At 34.1% G+C, this 18,533-nt stretch overlaps 1 protein-coding gene across 5 annotated transcripts in view; it reads left to right on the forward strand.

Annotated features, from left to right (window-relative positions):
• Positions 1-18,533, forward strand: part of NLGN1 (neuroligin 1) — a 1,063,794-nt gene that overhangs the window by 910,230 nt on the left and 135,031 nt on the right. The gene's annotated exons all lie outside the window — the stretch shown is intronic.

The following is an 18,533-nucleotide window of genomic DNA, read 5'->3' on the forward strand; positions in this document are numbered from 1 at the left end:
TTCCCTTGATGAGTTTATCTCACTCATCCAGAAGACCTGGAAATCAAAGTAATTGATTATAGAACTACTTTGAAAGATTGTGGAGAATGGAAGAGATATTCTAGAACAGAAGAGCAAGCAACATCTTGATTTTTCAAAACAGAAAAGCAGTGGAATCTGTAAGCAAGAACCTAGCAAATTCGGTTTTACTGAGAAAATTATAGAATATACCTTAAAGCATGGTTTGTGAGAATGTAGAAAGAGAAACAGTGATTACTGAGAGCCAACATGACTTCATTTCAACCATATCATATAAGACTACTTTTTTTCTTTTTTCTTTTTTCTTTTTAAGAATTATTTGTATTGCAGTCTATAGGATCGTTCAAAATGTAGTCTCCAAAGATCTCATCTTTTGGCAACATCATTTGTACAATCCTGATAGATAAGGAAAGGTGAAGGTCCATTGATAAAACATGTAGATGAATCATTAATATATTAAATGATTAATCCATACAGATATCATTAATGGTTTCCTATATAGTTGGAGATATGGGTCTTAATTTGGTGACAGAATACTTGATTTTCAGCCTGAAAGAACTGGGTTCAAATACTAACTGTGACAGATCTACAGTTTCCAACAATTTCTTTAGAATTATTATTTTGTTGAGATAAATGAGATTAATATAAATTCTAAAGACAGTATATCATGTCAAACAGAGACAGTCATGTTGTGCTAGTTGTCAATACTTTATAAATATCTTGATTCCTGGACAAAGAATAATATAATTTACTAATTTTTAGGGTAGGGATTTTGCCTCCCTCATGCTAGAGTATCACATGAACTCTGTGTGTACATAGTGAATACTTAGTGATTAAATCCAAAAGGGTCTAGAGTCTTCACAGAGAAAAAAAAAACAATTTGAAAAGGAAAAAAAAATTGATCTCTCATGTATCTATCTATCTCTCTAACTATGTCTCTACCTACCTACCTACTTACCTACCTTCAAACCCATCTACCTACACACCTATCATCTATATTCCTGATGGGGGAGGGCTAGACTGACAGGAGTATTTCATTATATTGGGGGGTAGGGAGGTAGAGGGTGTTCAAGAGAATCAGATTCAATACTCTGTAGATAACATATAAAACCAACATGGGAGGAGGAACCAATTTGTTTTGTCTGACCTCAGAGTATAGAAGTAGCAGTATTGGATATGAATTACAGTGAAGTAAATTTCAGCTCCATAACAGGAAAAAATGCTTGCAATTAATTAGTACTTTCCCAATGTGGATTAGGCTACATTAGAAGATATCTTGTGCTCCTCATAGGTCTTCAAGCAAGGACAGAAAACCCACTTGGTGGAAAAATTGTAGAGTGGATTTTAGACACATTTTGAGCTAGAAGAGTTCAGGAGTCTCTTAGATAGAATGAAAATGGTGGAGTAAAGCCAGGAAGTTGCTAGAGCTTTCCCATTTTCCCTTGAAAACCACATGAAACCAACATTGAATAGTCTGATGGAATGAAGTCACTCTCCAGCTCAAGATAGACTGGATAAACTTCAAGAAAGGTCAATATCATTGGGGTGAGAAGGGTGTTTAGCCCAGCTTAGATAGATTCTGGGAAAGCCAGTGAGAGGGTCTTAATCACAGAAAATCAACCACTAAGATTCTCAATTCTGGCTCAGGAGAGAAGTAGATCAGTGGGGCAGCTTCTAGTACCAGCTCAGTAGGCAAACTCTGGGAAACTAGGGTGCTTCCTGAAAAGAGAAGGTAATGATACCCTTGCAAAAACAAGGGGCTCCTGTGCTCAAAGGCAAGACTTAGAGTAGCACAGGAGTCTTGGGAGAGCACCCCCTTTATCCCAGAAGCAGGGTTCAACTATAAAAGTAAAAAAAGGAAGAATTAGCAAAAGAAAAAAGAAAGAAAATGAGCAAGAAACAAAAAAGAACCTTGATCATAGAAAACTACAGTGGTGACAGGGAAGATCAAAACACCAACTTAGAAGAGGAAAAGAAATGTCAACAGAAGAAATCTCAAAGAGTAATATTAATTGGTCTCAAGCCCAAAGAGGCTTGTTGGAAGTGCTCATAAAAGACTTTAAAAGGCAAATAAAAGAGGTAGAAGAAGCAATGAAAAAGGAAAAGAGAGATACACATGAGAGAATCAACAGCTTGAAAAAGGAAGGAAAAATTATCTGATTAACACAACTCCTTAAAAAATAGAATTAACAAAATGGAAAAGAAGATACAAAAGCTAACTGAAGAAAATCACACATTCAAAAGTAGAATAGGACAATTGGAAGCTAATGATTCTATGAGACAACAAGAATCAGTCAAACAAACTTAAAGAAATAAAAACATGGAAGAAAATATTAAATACCCCATTGGAAAACAGGTGACCTGGAAAATAAATCTAGAAGAGACCATTTGAAAATTATTGGGCTACCTGAAGGCCATGACCAAAAAAGAACCTGCATAGAATTCTTTGAGAGGTCATTAGGGCAAACTGCCTCAATATCTAGAAACAGAGGGGGAGCAGAAATTCATCAATTACCCTCAGAAAGACATCCCACAAGAAAAAACCCTAGGAACATTGTTGTAAAAATCAAAAACAATCTTAAGGAAAAAATACTTCAAGCTGTCAGACATAAAACATCAAGGAGAACAATCAGAATTATCAGGATCTAGCAGCTTTTACAATAAGAGATTAGAGATCCTAGAATAAGATTCCAGAAGGCAAAGTACTGAGGTTTACAACCAAGAATTAACTACTCAGGGAGACTCAGCATCATCTTTCAGGGCAAGCAATAGAGCTTCATTGAAGTAAAAAGCTTTCAATCATTACTATTGGAAAAAAAAAAAAACAGAACTAAACAGAAAATTTCATCTACAAACACAGGTCTCAAGAAAAATATAGAAAGGTAATAGGGGAATATATAATTTAAAGGTTAAACTATTTACATCCTATATCGGAAAATGATATTTGTAATTTTTGAGAACTGTATCTGTCACTGAAACAGATAGAGGAGGGTATTACAAGGACTGTTGTGGGGTTGTAAATAGACTCTGATGTGATGACATCAAAGAAAAAGACATCAAGGGGTGGAAAAAGTCTGTATTTGAAAAAGAGAAAAAAGGGATGTATAATGGAACAATCAGTTTACATGAAGAGGTACAAAAGACCTATTTCAAATGAGAGAAAGAAGGGAAGGGCTTGTCCATTGTCTAAGCTTGATCTCATCAGTTTTGGCTCTAAGAGGGAATAAATCTTTCAGTTGGTTATAGAAATTTATCTAACCATATAAAGAAGTTGGAAGAGAAAGAGGAAAGAAAAGGGAGAGACAGGATAGAAGGGAGGGCAAAAACAATAGGGGGAAATATAAGAAAAGGAAGGAAGGGGCGGGTTAAAAAACACTATTAAGGGAAGAGGAAGAGGTAATGGGAGATAAAATAATGGGTGGGATGGGTAAAAGAGACACTACTTAGGACAGTGTGGAAAGAGAGAACAAAAATATATACAGGGGAGAAAATAGGATGGAGGGAAATACAGAGCTGATAATCATAACTGTGAATATGAATGGAAAGAACCCTCCCATAAAACAGAAGCCAATAGCATAGGGGAATAAAAAAACAGAATCTTATAGTATGTTGTCTACAAGAAACATATTTGATACAGAAAACCACATACACAATAAAGATAAAAGGTTGGAATAGTATTTATTAAGCTTCAGCTGAAGAAAAACTAAAACAGCAGTAATTCTGATCTCAGATAAAGCAAAAGTAAAAATAGAACTTATTAAAAGAGATAAGGAAGAAAAGTACACCCTGATAAAGAATACTGTAAATAATGAAGTAGTGAGGATACTAAATGTGTATGGCACCAAATGGTAGAGCAGCCAAATGCCTAGAGAAGATTTTAAGCCAGCTACAAGAAGAAATAGATAGCAAAACTGTATTAGTTTTAATAGGTCTATATTCTCCTTAAGAATTTTTATTCTTAATTATGAGTTGAGGAGTTATTCCTTCTCTGCAATCTGTTATCAAGTCATGTTGACAAGCATCTATTAAGTATCTTGTCAAACACAGTGCTTAGTGTGAGGATAAACAGGGAAAAAAAACAGTTCTAGCCTTCAGGGAGCTCACAATCTAATGAAGTGATAGCATATCAACAATCAGTCTCTGAACCTCAAGGAATGCTCTCCCCATCCCTGCAACCAAAAAGAAATAAAGAAAAAAAAAGAGAGAGAGAGAGAGGCTGCTTATTATTCTTAGCATTCACTGAATATATCATCTTATTCTGAGCCATGGCATTCCTCATACACTTGTTAGAGATCTGCCACAGTTTTGTATTCATCCTTTTACCTAACCTTGCTTCCATCTTTTATCCACATCTATTTAATCCTCTCTGTAGGTTTGTGGGTTCCCTGCAGATTCACATCAGTCTCTTTAGACAGCTTCCCTTTTTCTTCCTCCTAGGAATTGTCTTCATATGTGTCTTTAGAATTTCATTCACAAGAGTTACCTTCCTTTCTGGATCTGACTTACTACATTATTTTAGTCCACAAGAGCCAACCTTTCTCTGAAGCCTTTGAATTTAGCTCCACTAAAACTCAGCCTGCATGCTGGTCTATTCTGAGCTCTCTTTTCAATTTCTATGACTAATTCTAAGATGGAGAGGTCATCTTCTTACCCTGAAGTGACCTACTTCAGCAGCAAGTTCCTCCTTTTAATGAGACCCAGTCCCTAATAACAGTTTCTCTAGTTGCATCCTACACCTTTTAAAGCAGCAAATTATCATTAAGGCCAGTCAAGCATTTAACAGTGGCTCTGCTTTGGGCAGAAAATCTCCAGCAAAAGCCTGAACAACTGAAACTCCTCATAATTATTATATCATGCCTCTCTAACCTACCTATTATTTTTCTAAACTTATCTATGCCTTCCTTCTGTTTAGGTGGTCTCTTTTATATGCAGTGTCACAAGAGAATTAGTGTAATTTTAAGAAATTAAATTATAAAATTTCAGTAAGACTTTAGAGATATTCTTTGCCCATTTCACCTGTTGATCTTCAACTCAAACCTCTTTATTCCCAAACTTCCTTTAGACAAAAAGGAGTCAAATGCTACTGGTTTGCAGTACTTTAAATGGGTCTTCTACTTGATTAAAATGTAATTAATAAATGGTTAACTAAATAAAAACAAGTAAAACACAAATGACATTACATTTTAAAATTCAGTATGTCACCCCTGAAAGAACCCTTATATGTTGATTAGTGGCGCACATTTGTATTTGAGATGTATTGGAACATCACAGTTCCAATATATATTTTGTTAATGTATAATCCAATTTGGTTACTATTTTTATATAATTTCTACTTCTTCTGAATAAGGTATGTGCTTCCAGAATCATCCAAGTAGGAGATCCAGTTTCCCTTCTCCTAATCCCTAAGGTTATCTTGATATTCTAGAAGCCTTCTCTTTCTCTTGTTCACGATCAGTCTACTTTTTTCTACTATGGTTTATTGACCTGAGATAATTATTTTTGATTTCTCAAAATGTCAAGAATGAATTAATTTTTAAAATATTAAATGGTCATGCTATTTTTAATGAAATGATATAATTATTTTTTAAAAGAAGTTATTAAGCAGTCAAGATGCTCTATCTTTTTCTGAGAACAAATAATAAAAAAAACATTTATTAAATACTATGTGCCAAGCATTGTGCTAAGCAGCAAGAACAATGACAAAATTGAAGACTGTCCCAGATCTTAATGACTTTATATTCTATCTGGGAACCTACAAACAAAGGGGGATGGTAGAAGAATGGGGACAGTTTGTTTCAGAAAGTTATTGGAAAGGTGACCCAGACTATAAAAGTGTTGGTATTGTTACATCCCATGCAGAGGCCATGATGGGATAGATTTTGTCATAGTTCCTTATTAGAAAACTGGAGAAAGGATACAATCACCACAACCACTCTTCCTCCTCTTCCTCTTCCTCCTCCTCCTCCTCCTCCTCCTCCTCCTCCTCCTCCTCCTTTTATAATTGTTATTGTACTTATAAGGTACTTTACATATATTGGGAGAAACTAGATGATACAGTGGATAGTTTGCAGGTAGATTTATCTTTCTGAGTTCAAATCTGGCCCTAGGTATTTAATAGCTATGTAATTCACTCTCTTTGCCTCAGTTTCCTCATCTGTAAAAGGAGTTGCAGAAGGAAATGGCAAACGACTCCATGAAGAATTAAATATGATTGAACAAGAAGAACAAAAGTGTGTGTGTGTGTGTGTGTGTGTGTGTGTGTGTATTACTGCATTTTATCCAAATACATAAGGACTCTATATGTGTTGTAGATAGAATACCAGAGTTAGATTCAATAAGTCTGGGTCAGATTCTCATCTCTTAGTACCTGTGTGATTCTGGGAAAGTAGCTTCATTTTTCTGTGCCTTTGTTTCCCCATCTGGGAAATGAGAGGATGAAACTAGATGATCCCTAAAGTGCATTTTCCAGAACATCAGCATATCTTTACTAAAGTGGATGCATGAAGCAGAAGCCAGCTTGTAATTTAGCAGAAGTAAAGCCCTGTCCTATCCAGTCAGATATCAGGTCAAATGTGCAAAAGAAAAGATAGAAAAGGATTGTCGCAAATTCTTTTTTTTTCTCTTTCTGGGAAGACAGACCTGGCATTTCTGATTTTTCTCAAGAGAAAAAAAAAAGTTAGAGTCACCTCTGTAATAAAAAAGCAGCAATTTAATGTTCTGCCCAAGTTCTGAAACGACTAAAAATGTTTTCCTCTAATGCCTTTATTATAATAGTGATAGTTTTGATCTTCCCACATTTAACTCTATTGTTCCTCCCGCTTTCTGCTGCTTCTCACAGCTTATGCAGACACTTGGTTTGCAAAGTTAACCACTCTGGATACAATTTGATGCTGGAATTTTCCTGCTTCTTGCTTCTCAGTAGCTTATTAGGTAAGAGACTGGAATAACAGAGCTGAGTAGGTGAAAGAAAACCAATTGTGTTTAGACCTCTTGTGATTGCAAGTATTTGACTAGGCCAGAGAGATTTTCTTGATATACCTTAATGCTGGTAGGCTACATAAATTTGGAACATCACGTTTGAGGTAAATGGTATTAGATTTGAACTTGTAAAAATATATGCTTTGAAGAAAGTGGTTGGCTATCTGTTGGAATGTTGCTTAAAACCCATATACATTTCTACCCTTTCAGAGCTTTTATTGATTCCTGTTAATGACAAAAATTTCAGATAAATCTTTGAAATAGCAAATGTTTTCTAGCCATCCTTCCTCCATGCAATCAACTAACAGTTCTAACAGTTCTGACCTTTAAAAGCCTATCTGTCATTTCTAAATCTTCCACAGAACACAGTGTGCACTTTGATGGGGTTATTCAGAAGGATGCCCTTTCTTTAGAATGGGTTTCATTGCCTACCAGGGATGGGAGATGCAGTGTCTCTAATTGTGGCTTTGCCCATTCACTGCTGTGACTTCACTGTAAAGAGAAAAATCAAAGAAGATCTATTTGCAAAGGCAAAACAGGAGAGGGCTGAACTTTGAAATGGCCGCTAACTCCCAGCTTCCCAACAAGGACCTCAGACAGAGCATTTCTTCAAGATCTGCACCCTGTGTAGGGATGAAGAGAAATGGAAACTATTTCTGGTGTATCCTAGGAAATAACATACTCTTATAATTACTAGTTTTCTTCAAAGCATTGCTGCAGACCTTTCCTGACCCCATCGCCACCCCACCACAAATTGTTCATGTTGGTTCCTCTTTGAAATCACATTGTTGAGTTAACAAAAGCCAAAGGACAGATAATGGTCCTTGGAATCTGGAAGGTGTGGATTCAAATTCCCTGCTTAATATATACTATGTGACCCTCTCCTAATTACACACACAGTATTTCAGTACACAAGGTTGGATACTGAAGGGCATAGGTTAGAGACAATGCTGATATGTATGTAGAAAAGGTAATTTCCCCACTAACAGATGTATATTAATAAAATCACAGGTTTTATTTTTAAAATGTGCCTGTGTGTATACATATATATGTAGATACACACACATATACACATTTATAAGCACATATTTATACATATTTCCTATATATACATCTCAGAGTATATGCATTCTGGCTCAGCTCTCTCAGGGTCAAGATGGCTACATACCCCATTAAGCTTAACATAGAATATTTTTTGCATAGACTTATTTAGTTATTTATAAGGCAAGAACAATCATGCAGATCTTTCCTCAAGTTTTTCTGTGGCATCTCTTTTTTATCCCACTCTCATCTCTGCAGAGTAGGTTCAAAATTTAGCTTCTATGTGCCATTAATCCTATTAAAGACAATTGATGTGATAAGCTCTTAACAAAGATTAACAAAGAGGCAAAATATAGTCCTTGCCATCCAGGAATTACAATCAAATTAATGAGAGAGAGAATATGTTTATAACTTTGTAAAAAAAAACTAATTATATAAAGAGTAAAGAAAAAAAAAACTAAGTAAATCAACTTCTTGCTTGTCAGTAGCTTATTAGGTAAGAGACTAGAATAACAGAGCTGAGCATGTGAAAGAAAGCCAATTGTGTTTAGAACCCTTGTGAATGCAAGCGCTTGACTAGGCCAGAGAGATTTTCTTGATATCCTTAAAGCTGGTAGGCTACATAAATTTGGCACTATAATTAGGAGGAGTTTGGAAGCCATCCTGAAGATGATGGAGTGGACTTGAAGGAAGCCAAGAGATGGAGAAATAGAAAGATTATCCCAGACATGGGTGCAGCCAGACAAAATACCTGGAGCTTAGATCTGGAATGTCCTGAGACAAAGTTCACTGTATTGGAGAGTATGACAGGGAAAAAGATATAAAAAAAAAGACTAAAAAGATAAGTCATGTGTAACTTGGCTATGAAAGACATTGAATGACAAACAAAAGATTTTATATCTGATCATGGAAGGATCCACCAAAGCTGCCTATAGTTTATTGAGGGGAAACAATGATATGGTCAGACTTAATACATTTATGAATGTCACTTTGGTGGCTGAATGAAGGATGGATTGGAGTGGGGAGAGACTTAAGGCAGGCAGACCTATCAGCAGCTATTGGAATAATTTAGGTGATATGTTGATATTATATAATAGGATAGAAGCAATGTCAGAAGAGAAAAGGGGGCATAGTTGAGAAATATTGCAAAGACCAAATTAACATGTCTTGGCAACAGCTTGAAAATGGGAGGGGGGAGTCAAGGATGGCATCCAGGTTGCAAGTGTACCTGTGCTTGGTTATCTACTTAAAACAAACAAACAAACAAACAAAAAAAAAAAAAAAGAAAAGAAAACAATCAATGAGATTCTTCAGGGAAGAAACCAAGTGTTTTTTTTTTTTTTTGAACCTTTGTACTTAGCATAACACCTGGTACATAATAAATGCTTAATCAATGATTATCAACACAATTACTTTGAAAAAATACCTGGGTTCTCAAGGAAATTATATTCTACTATTGTATATATATGGTTGCATGTAAGTACAGTAAAAGTAAGGAAACAGTGATATCAACTTGGTGAGGGTAGGGATGGGAATGGGAGAAAACATTGGAATATGGACAGTATTCCTAGAGGTGGAGACACCCGAGTTGAGCTTTGGAAAGAAACAAAATGGCTAACAGATTAAGATGAGAAGGTAACAATTTCCAGTGATGGGTGAATGCATATATGAATAAATGGTTGTGGGTGAACATTTGGTAGAATATCAGAGATTTCAAAGTTAAAAAAAGTCAGAAGTTCAATTATTTCATTGATGAAAAGCTTCTCTACTAGTTGATTTAGATAGCCCTTGTGAGTTACTAAGGGTAAATACTGGAGAGAAAGGGGTTAACCTAAATACTTTCTTTTCCATTAAATTTTTTCTAAAATAATGATATTTTCTTAAATATTTCCTTGCCTTACTATGAGCTTTTAATGAGAAATTAGATATTTATCTCATGAGATCACCAAAGCAAATGGAATACATAAATTAATAATATCTTAGTATCATCACCACCACTTAATGGAAAGCTTGGTTTTAATAGTGTACTACAGTCTCCTAAGTTGCTAGTTAAGAAAATAAGATCAGATGGCTTAAAATAAAAAAGACTTTATAGATCCTCTAGGGCAACACACTTATAAGTTAGGAAATGGAGGACCCATGAGGTTATACCCATTACCCAAGGTCACATAGGCAGTAAGTAGCTGAAGTGGGATTTAAATCTAGATTGAAGATAACTATCCTCCTGTTCCTTCTGCTCTATTGCCTTTGATATAAAGGAAATTAAGGAAGAAGGAAAGGAAGGAAGGAAGGAAAGAAGGAAGGTAGAAAGAATGGAAGGAAAGTAGGAAGAAAAAAGAAAGAGAAAGATATTTATTTAGGGAAAAATTTATGTTCAAATCTCCTCTTTCACTTATTAGTTAAGTATTTGCAAAGTCATTTATAAAATGGCCATAGTGACCATAATCTTACTTATCTCGAGGGTGGGAGTGGGGGGGACAGACAGATAAACTGATGTGATGGATATGATTGTGCCTTGAATAAGATCAAGTTGAATTTGTTTTGCATATGTGATTATAGGTATTCCTGAAGCTCTTACTATGTGCCAAATACTAGGGATATAAAGATAAAGGTGAAATGGAATATCATGAGTTATTTAAGGAACCTGGACTTCACACAATTCCCCATAAATATCACAGAAACTCCTGTATCAGTGAAAACTCAAGATATGGGTCATTTATTGCAACATTTTCACTTGACCAAAAAAAAAATCAGTAGTTATTGTTGCTGGTGTTGTTATTTTTGAGCTCATCCTCTTTAGTATCAGTCTTTGAAAGGGAATTAATTGGCCATGTTACTTCTTTCAGCCTTTAGAAAAGGCTCAGCTGAGGCTGTATCTGTTCACTTGGAATTAATTTCACTTGGAATTCCTTAAAGCTAGTGAATACCTAACTTTTGGCATAAGAAAGACCACAGATTTTTTAATTTCATGGAATCTTAGAGATCTGTTCCCCCATTTTCAAGTTACGGAAAATGAGAACCATAGAGACTAAGGTTACATGGATAATATAAGTAAGGAACAGAGCTGAGCTTCCACTGAATCTATGATTTTCAATCCAGTTGGGGATTACAATTCATCTATTCAGACATTTGATGAATAGAAATAAGCTATTTTTAAGTCCAGTGGAGCTATCATATGAATGAACTGATTTGTTTGCATTGAGAATAGAGTTAAGATTATTCTGAGAAACATTCCAGACACTACATAGACTAAACCCCATCTCCTCCTTTTCACTAGGTCTGTAAACCTATAGATTTAGAGATGTGGGGGGGACATTTTAGGCTACCAAGTCCAACCCTTTCATTTTATAGATGAGTTCAAAAAAGTTGAATGACATAATCAACAAGTATCTGAAACGGCATCTTAGTTCAAATGTTTCTGATTCCAATACACATTCTCTTTCTGCTGTATTACCTCATTACCACCCCACCTTTCATCCTGAAGTTTCATTATAAATTCTCAATCCCTTGATATTGGGTATAATTCTAATGTCATTTGATGAATCATGTGTACTGGCTTGTTAGAATTTCATTCATTACTCCTTTAATATTTGAACTGGTGATTACCATCACTAATTCAGGAATTAGTCACTGAATTTAAGGGGTGAAAGGAAGATATATGCTAATAAGCAGAGATTTTCATAGCAATCTTAGAGAAGGGAGATTTTAACTTTCTCAAGACTTGGCTCCTACTTGACTTTCAATCTGAATATGATATATTTTTTTTAACATTTTGGAACAGTATTGGGAATGGTAGATTGTATATGATAAAGGTTTTTAATTAGGCATTGTAAAAGAAGAGTCTCATCCTTATAAAAGGTTCATTCCTTTCAGATTGGAATTAGGAGAATCAATGTAATTACCCCTCATGCTCTAGTATAGTCTAGTCTGGACCATATTTCCTATTTGATCTTATTTTGATCATTTCTTTTAATTTTCTGTATTGGATTATTTTTGGAGGGGAAATTAATCTATCTACACACATATACACACATATATATATGTATGTGTGTATATGTGTGTGTGTGTGTGTGTGTATATATATATATATATATATATATATATATATGTATATATATTTCCCCTTCAAATATTCCAATGCAGTATATGTGTGTGTATGTATATATGCACACACACACACACACACACACATATATATATATATGTGTATATATATATACATATATACATACATACATATATAATATATATATATATCAGATTGGGCTTGCATATGTGTAATAGGTATATTTACCATAGATTATACATGTACATATACACACATATATTCACAATCAATCCTCAACTCTTATGGGGGCATTATTCCTAGAAAATTGTATTGATTATAATTTTATTGTGGTATTATTTGTAAAAGTTGCATTTAGAATTTCTACCTTTAAAAAATTCTTATTTATAATTTATCTGGGTCTAGTCTACTTTTATAAAGGTTCTGTGTTATTTATATAATGTTCTCATTCAAAGGCCTTAATGAAACTTGCACTACTCTTTTGTGGCATAATTGTAACACAAATCTTGAGTTTTAAAAGTAGAGTGGAAAATATGCAATTAATTCATGGGATAGAGGAAGTTCTTTACAATAGTAGGATGCCAGGGGTCCTCAAACTAAGGCCCACTGGCCAGATGCAGCAGCTGAGGACGATTATCCTCCTCACTCAGGGCTATGAAGTTTATTTAAAGGCCCACAAAACAAAGTTTTTGTTTTTACTATAGTCCAGCCCTCCAACAGTCTGAGGGACAGTGATCTGGCCCCCTATTTAAAAAGTTTGAGGACTCCTGAATAAGACCATTGAAGTACCTAGTAGGAGACAAGCCATTGGATAAAGTTGTATATATCACACCTTTAAATATATTTTTTTTTCTCCACTAAATGTAGCTGTGAATGTGTAGGTTTGACAACACAAAAGTACAAATGAGTTACTAAAAAATAAAATGTGAATGTGATGCAAATTAAATATACAAATGCTGTGGATTTACATAATGCACAAATATGTACACAGATATACAAGTGTATTTATATGTGTGCATAGATAAATATGTTTTTGTATATTTGATTGGATTAAATTATTGGGAAACCAAGAATCCATTTTTTCTCAATTTATAGTAATTGGGTTAGATTTTACTAATAAAGCATTTTTTTTTAGAATCAGGAATAAGAATGACTCCCCAAAATGAATGACAGTTTCCAGTTCTTTGTGAATTTTACAAACAATTTAATTGTTGACTCATTAAGAATAATGATAGGGTACAAGGGTGTGCTGAAGCAAGCTCTGTCAAAAGTTTATAGTTAAATCTTCAGCATGAGCATTTGTACTTCAGAATTCTATAAAACTGCAAATCAGGCCTTTATTTATTGCTTTGTTGACTATCTGGCCTAAAGAAGTGATGGAGAAAATGTTAATGTAGATTAAACTTAAAAGTATGTCATATGTGTGTGTGTGTGTGTGTGTGTGTATCTTCTGGAAAGCAAATTGTTAAATATTTACCATCCTACTTCTAGTAGAAGAGGATAATAATAACAGTTGACCTGTATATAACACTTGAAAATTTGCAAAATACTTTGCATAAAATACCTGACAAGTTTGAGAGAAGGCCTGACCTGCTTTGATAGAAGGAATTTCTTCATCCAGGAATTCTTAAGACCAATGCAATCACAAATTATTTAATATAATATAGGGATAGGGATCTATAAGATAAATGCTCTAAATATTGCTGGCATGGGATCATAGGATCTTAGATTTTAAAGCTAGGAGGGAGCTTAAATCCTTCAAATTCACCTAATCATTTTGCCTATGAGGAGTCTAAGGTACAGAAAGGTTAAATTGTTTGCCTGGAGTAACACAGGTAGTAAGAATTAAATGCAAAATTTTTAATCCAATTGTGATTATAAGTTTAGTATCTTATCCATCATGGCACTCTACCTTCATTGTTATTATATTCTATACATGAGGAAACTGGGGTATAAAGAAGTTGGTGATTTGATCAGTCTTATATAGCTTGTAAATATGAAATGTAGAATTTAAATTGAGTTGTTCCTAACTACTGGTCCAGATTCTAGTCACTATGAGTATAATAAATCACTACAATGTGTTCTTCTAAGGTATGCTGGACAAATAATCAGTAGTCAACTTTGATTGGGGTGAAATAGTCAGAAATTTGGAAACTATCATCTCTGTCAATAAGTAATGACTTATCCCTTTGGTAATTGGTAAAAGCCACTCCTTTTGATTGGTATTTAAGGATCAAAATTTGGCCCCAGTCTATCCTCCCAGAATGCTTTTCCCCATCAGGCATTCATCATTCCAGCTTAAGACAAACAAACAAACAAACAAACAAATAAACAAACAAACAAACAAAAACAAACAAACAAAGAAACAAAAACCTGGTTGCCCTTCCCAATATGTGACGTTTTATACCAAGTCATTTTGACTTTTGTGTTGCTGCTAGACTTTGATGACTCTGGAAGAGACAGTGAGGCTGAAAACTTTGAGCAACTCTGCCTCACTTAATTCCATTTCATGTTTAAGTCAAGATATCACCTTGCAATATCTTTGGTTGTCTTTGAAAACAAAAGACAAACATCAACAACAACAGTTTTTTCAGCTCCTCCCTTGTTATCATAGGCTGCCCATCATGACTGAGAATGACATCCTCCATCATTTCTCCATCGTGGAATATATCTAGCTTCTTTCAAAGATTCACTTCAAGTTTTACATTCTTCAAAAAGTTTTTTCCCATAATTTCCTCACATGAGTCTGTTTGAATACATACATACATACATACATATATATATAATACATGTATACACATATATATATAATATACATGTATACACATATACATATATTACATAAATATGTATAAATGCATATATATTATATATGTGTGCATATAGGTATGTATATATTTGAAGATATATATGTATATAGATATGCATTTACTCAGCTATATATATATGTTGCTATCCTGTTTCACTTTCCAAGTAGAATGTAAGCTCTGTGCAATCAGGAGTTGGTTCAGTTCTGTGTTTGTATTTAGTGCGTAGCAGACTGGTAGCTGCATAACAGGTACTTTCTTGTCAAGGCTTGCCTGAGCAACTAAGCTCTTCAATCTGTCTAGGCTCTACAAATAATTACTTTGATCCCGTTGTTGTTATTGTTGTTATTGTTATTGCTTTGTTGTTGTTATTGTTTTTCATTAAAAAATTAAGAAGGAAAAGATAGTCCTCTGGTACCAGTGATTTATTTTTTCAGGCAGTTAAAAGGACTAGAGCAACATTATTCCAGAAATTTACAAGTAAAAATGCAGCAATTTCCCTATCCATTGATACTGTAGATGAGATAAAGGGAGTTGGAATCACTTCTAATCTTTCATTGTAATGTACTAGAAGTCATTTAATGACCACAAAGCCAAATGTCTCCCAGAGAAAAGAAAACAAGACAAAAACAATGCAGCCAGATTTTTATTTTCTGCTCTACTGAAAATGAGCAATGAATACCCCAACTAATATTAGCTCACAGTTATACATCATGAATGAAGGAATTGGGAGCTGAGAGGTCATTGTCAATCACAGCCTCAGTCAACAAGATCCATGTCCCAGAAGAACTTAATTTATCATCAAATTCTAGTTTTACTATTTTGCCTATTATATTCTAGGCACTATACTAAGTGTGGAGGACATTCATACCATGATCAATAATCTCCCTGCTTGCAAAAACCTAAGGAGTATCTCAGCTTTAACTATAAAATGAAGATAGTCCATCAGGAAATGTTAACGTTCTTAAAAATAGAAGAGTTGAAATTTGGATGTCAGAAAACTGAGGTTTTAAAAACACTTCTTAACCTTAAGATACTGTCATCCATAACTCCTCAATTATATCACTTCCAATTTTATAGGCATGTAGCAGTAATTCACCTTTAAAAGCAAGTCTTTGTTTATAAATCTGTTTGCAATATTTTTGTTTTTTCACTAAAAGTGCATCTAGGGGGTTTCTTTTAGTATATTCTTTATTGACATTGGGAGAATTAATTGACTGTGTGGCCAAATGAAGAAACACTACCTAAGTAATCATTTTTTCTCCTTTGCATTCACAAGAGGAAATAAATTATAGAATCCTCAGATAGTTGGATATAAGAGTCATTGATGAAATCTCAATTTTGACTGATTATATTTTATAAACTACTAAACAGCTTGATTGCACAGTGTATAAACCACTGGGTCTAGAGTCTGGAAGATCTGAGTTCATCTCAGATACATAATAGCTTTGTGATTCTGAACAACTCACTTCATTTATTTGCCTTAATTCACTGTGAGAAGGAAACGGAAATGTCTTTGCCTCCCCAAAAATAAAAATCCATATGTACGATATGGTCCATGAAGTTATAAAAAGTCAGACACAACTGGATGACTAAAAGACATATAATCTGGCCTGTCTTAAATTTCAGACATGATCTACTCCATCATTACAGTGTATCTATTGAAACCAAGTTTCCTTTTCTGATAACGCTTTACATGTTTTGAAAGATTTCAGTGAATTATTAGCATTTTCAGTCAATAAAATCACTGGGCATAAATGATATAAAATGCTAGAATCTGGGCTTCAATCTAGAATATTAAAAATCTTTCATTAAATATTTTGAGCCTATAGTGTTAGCACTAAATCTTTGGGATGAATTTTGAATGTGCAAGGAACTTTCAAATAAATTGGATTTAAGATACTTTGCTCTACATTCTTAAACCTAATTCAAAGACCTGGATTTAATCAATAAATCCCTCAGTTTCTTATTATTTTATTTCACTAACAAACTTGTTGGAGGATGAGGGGAAAGATTGAATTCAGTACAAGTGCTGTAAAACTTCTAAACTTGTACAATAGGGGAGAGAAGAGGACAGATATGTTTAACCTGAATTCAATTATTCTCCCCAAATTAATTTGTGTTTATCTATTTACTCTTTCAATGTGACCTCCCTAAGAAAGTGATTGGCAGACTTATAGTCACATCCAGATTCAGTTCATAGTACCGTAAGATCATAGATTTTGACATGAAAAAGACCTCGGAAATCATCTATTTGATTCTTCTTTTAACATCAAAAGCATTTTCTGTATATCCCAGATCCCACACAGAAGCCTGACAATTCATGACTTTGTCGTACAGAATAGGTAGTGTTCTCCCCATGCAGACCTCTAATTCTCTACTGAAAAGATCGAGTTTTGACTCATTATTCAGAACAAGATTAGTTATCATAATTGTTTAGGTTTTTGCCTTCTTTTATGTTTGTTTTCATGTCCATGATTGCAGACAATATATGTTATTTCCCCCCTACTTACTTCATTCCGAATCAGTTTACAACTATATCTTTCTCCAAATTCCTCATCATGATCTTAACTTAATTCCCAATAAAATTTCATCAGCACCATATATCATCAAATTCTTCACTGAATTGGCACCTACTTTCCATATTCATTTCTGTTCTATCATCAAAAAAAAAAAATATAGAATCAAACAATTATAGAATTGGAAGGAATCTCAAAGACCATCTACTTGAACTCAATATGTTAGAATATATGGGGTCTTTTTTATGTTCTTAATGTATATTCCTAGAAATAAAATTAACAAATGCATGAATAAAGTATATATATATATATATATATATATATATATATATATTTCATATATAAGTCCAACAATCCCTTCATAATTCAGAGGAAAAAAATTGACTATTCCAAAATCACATAGAGTGGTAATCAAAAAAGCTGGAATGCCACATCCAGTAGCATCACATTATTCCTGAGGTTGGAAACAAGTTAACAACTTGATTTAAAAGTGGGGAGGTCAGATAAGGGAGACAGTGCAGAGATGCATTTTTAGTAGAAGAAGGAGAGGTTATACAGATTCTCCCAAAAATCTTGGTGTGATTTTAAACTATTAAATCCACACTCTTGAAACAACTATAATAATGATTTTCAAAGTGTGGTCAGAGGACCTCTGGGAGTCCCTAAGACTCAGGTGATTCACTAGATCAAAGTTATTTTAATAATAATACTAAGATGCTATAAAGTTTAATATATAAATATCTATAAATATAACTTACACCAACAGGACATCTTTGTGGGATCATTGACAATTTTTAAGGGTTTTGTTGTGGTGGTTCTTTCTTCTCAGAGAGCCAATGACATCAAGGTGCTAATGTTTTAACTTGCAAGTGAATTGAATGTAAGTGAACTTCAGCTGTGCGAAGTCATCATCAATTTCACTGTCTCCTATAAGGTCATCTGAATCCAGTGGCAAAGATTCTTGGAGACTAACAAAGTTTGGGCAACACTATTTCAATGTAATTTTTTAGTATATTGGGGAAAAATTCAACCTCAGATAGGATATTGACAAGGATATGATTGTATTTTAAACATAGACAAAGAAATGATTCCTGCATTGGAACT

This window comes from Antechinus flavipes, chromosome 3 (assembly GCF_016432865.1).
Source record: "Antechinus flavipes isolate AdamAnt ecotype Samford, QLD, Australia chromosome 3, AdamAnt_v2, whole genome shotgun sequence".
Classification (NCBI taxonomy): domain Eukaryota; kingdom Metazoa; phylum Chordata; class Mammalia; order Dasyuromorphia; family Dasyuridae; genus Antechinus; species Antechinus flavipes.